At 43.7% G+C, this 3,280-nt stretch overlaps 1 pseudogene; it reads right to left on the bottom strand.

Annotated features, from left to right (window-relative positions):
• Nucleotides 1–1,053: 1,053 nt before the first annotated feature.
• LOC147748326 (U11 spliceosomal RNA) lies at nucleotides 1,054–1,257 on the bottom strand (annotated as a pseudogene).
• Between the last annotated feature and the right edge of the window lie 2,023 nt (nucleotides 1,258–3,280).

Here is a 3,280-nt window from a genome sequence, read left to right as displayed (position 1 = left end):
ATCATAGATCTCAAGTCAGCATACCACCAGGTCAAACTGGATGAGGACTCAAAAGAGTTGACCACGTTTATCACTCCACTAGGAGCATACAGGTACGTACGCTTACCGTTTGGCCTGGCATCTTCTGCCAGTGTATTTCAGAAACTCATGGAAAAAATGTTCACTGGCATCTCTGGAGTACAAAAATTCCAGGACGATATTCTAATTCATGCAGATAATATAAGTGAACACAATGACATTTTAGATTCTGTTTTAGGAAAATTGCAGGATAAAGGTATGACTGTGTCTAAGGACAAATGTGAATTTCTGAAAACAGAAATAGAGTATTTAGGTCATGTGCTTAGTCAGGAAGGTATTAAACCTAAATTGAATTTGGTGAAAGCCATAACTGATGCTCCCAAACCTGAAGAAAAAGACTCGTTGAGATCATTTTTAGGTCTCAGCAAGTATTATTCTAGGTTCATAGACAACTATTCTAAGATGGTTGAGCCTTTGAGAATACTTTTGCATCTGTCCTCATCTTGGAAACTGATAAAGAAGCGCACCTCCTCCCAAAATGTATGGTGGATTAATACAAAAAATAAAACTGCACACCCCTTTTGTTGCCTGTGTCAAACTTTAACCAGTTCTCTTTTGGTCTGTCAGCATCTGCCATATGTCTGGATTTTCTCATAAGGGGACATACCAATTTACACACAACAGCGCCCTGGTTGGCCGTTACCTACATGTGCCTCAGTCTCACTCTTCTGAACCTTGCCTGATGCAGGGTGTCTGTGGTCACTTTTCAATCAGGTTAAAAGGGCACTAGGTTAGTTCCCTTCAATTTCTGGTGCTTTGCAGCTGTTTTAAGATCTCCTTAGGGTTTCACATCACTCAAATGGGTGTACTTTCTGATATTTATATGTTTCCCTCTTCTACATTGCTTGATTTTGCTCGGTACAAAGTGTCACTCATAGTCCTTGAAATGTCACTCATAATTACACTGAAATTATGAAAATGTCACACATAGCTATCTCAAACCTTGACAGCTATGAGACAGGGTCCGTCTGAACTCTGGGACCTAGTGTTAAAGTTAACTCGTACCTCAATGCTTGCTCATATATTACAAGGTCCATGCACCAGGAGCCCCGGTAACAAAAATTATGTTTCCGAAATCTCTTGATATGGATTCTGCACAAGAAGCTCAGAGTTACCCCGAAGCCCCATGTGTGCCACTCAGACGTTTTGAAACTGACAGAGCGCGGCATTACCAATTTTGGCATAACACTGCGCTTCGTCATTTTCTTGTTCATATGCCCTCCATGTCATCTCCTGGCTAGTGATTCTGGAAGAGAAAGCTCTACCATTAACCAGTTATTAAATAGATTGCATGTGAAAGATATGGGTAAGCTTGGTTTGGTCTCAGCATCTAGGTTAAAATCTGTCATCAAAGGATGTGGTTGCCACAAATGACAAGAGTTTACCACTCATTTGTGTGGATGTAATCGTGCCTGAAGGAGGCAGAAGATGTCATTTTTGGGGAATTTTTGGAAACATTGAAAAAATAAAGATTTTTGTGAGTTCTGGTCCTGGTCTAGCACTCCGCTCCTCAAATGAGGCCTCACACAAATCAATTACTCTGCAAGACCATATGTGTTTTAAGGAAGATCGGCATGCTGAGCCTGCGCACGGCGCAGCTGTGTGATCTTCAGTCTTTGGGTGGGGCATCCGGTGGACAGGGGCCAGGGCTGGTCTGACTGAATTGTCATCAGCAGTCAGTGTAAACTGTACGCGCGCTAAGCACGTTACCTACCAGCGAAGCACAGACAGAGGGTGTAATGTTCGGTCTTAGGGTGACTGTGCTGGAAAAGCACTGACCACCGTGTACTTTCCTGAAGAAGCCCAACAATCTCGGACACCTGGCTTCTGATTTACAGTACTTGTGTCAGCCGAGCACTTGTTGCATCAGGTGCGTCCTATGGCGTGTGGGCACCTGCAGCTGCCCTCTTACACTGTGTAGAACACCCCCACACCCATCATAACCCTTCAGGGGTCCTACATATGCACCATGGGAGCGTGAAAGCTGGATAACCTTGTAAAACAACACGTGTGGTGCACGCTGAGTGAAACAATTCCTAGATAACGCGGTTACTCTGTAACGTTCGCACTGGTATTAGGAGCGCAGATAGAGCGGTTTAAACATGAGAAGCGGTGATTATCATCAGAATTAGCTGATGACGATCCTGTATGTTCGCGGTATAACCTGCATGGCCAGACACTTGTAATCACTCATTATGATCACGTCTGCTGAGGATCATGTAAACAAACCTCTATGCACTTATTTTGACGTGCACTCACACACAAGACACTCTTTGTGTTTAAGGAGTGAGATTTATTTTTATTTTTTTAACATCTGTTTGTAAGAGGGTGACATTTAACATGCCATGCACATTCTGGGGGGCACAGCTCATTTGTTCTGCCATAAAGACCCCGTAAAAAAATCCCCTCGCACCCTTCTCATGGGCCTCTGTGACTCCCATGTGAGATTCAGATTAGTGATAACTAATTGATGGACAGTGGTGGGATGGGCCACTGTGGGGGGTCCCTCATTGTGATTTGCAGGAGGACCCCCACAAGTTTCGTTACTCCACTGAATTTCAAGTGAGGTATCTCATGGGAAACATGTTGGTGAGGAGAAGAGGAACTTTGGGAAGTCTAAGACTGATTATCAAAATGTTAGAAAATGTTATTGTCGCGGATCTAATGAGCATTTGGTTAACCACAAAAAATGTCCTGCAAAATATTAAAAGTGCGCACTTTGTGGCATGGTGGGGAATTTTGCAGAAGTGTTTAGAAAGAAAAACTCTAGTGTTGTTTAGCACTGTATGTCAAACTAGGCACCTTCAAGGTGTAAATATACATACACTTGAAGTAAGCAAGTAACTGAAACAGCATTTACCACAATGCCAGGGGCGAACCTTGCTGGTAGGTGAAGCGGTGTGCTCCCACCCCTGTTCCTGTTTAATAGTACTCCTGTGAGTGATTGAGCTGACGAGCTCATGGATGAAGCACCCGCATGCCTGTTAGAGTTACCTGACCTGAGAAAGATGTTGGCAGCCTACTCAGCAAACCCCACATTTGAAAGACTGTAATCTCTACTGTGACGGTTAAAGAACCAGAAACACGTGTCTAGAGATCAGCACTATGTGCGCCAACTGTGGCGAAACACTCGAACACTCTTGAAGAAAGCAAGTAATTGAAACTGCATTTACCACAATGCCAGGGGCGAACCTTGCTGGAG

Source organism: Lissotriton vulgaris, chromosome 1_1 (assembly GCF_964263255.1).
Source record: "Lissotriton vulgaris chromosome 1_1, aLisVul1.2, whole genome shotgun sequence".
NCBI classification, from domain to species: domain Eukaryota; kingdom Metazoa; phylum Chordata; class Amphibia; order Caudata; family Salamandridae; genus Lissotriton; species Lissotriton vulgaris.
The sequence above is the reverse complement of the archived record's forward strand: the minus strand, read 5'-3'. Positions and strand labels throughout refer to the sequence as shown.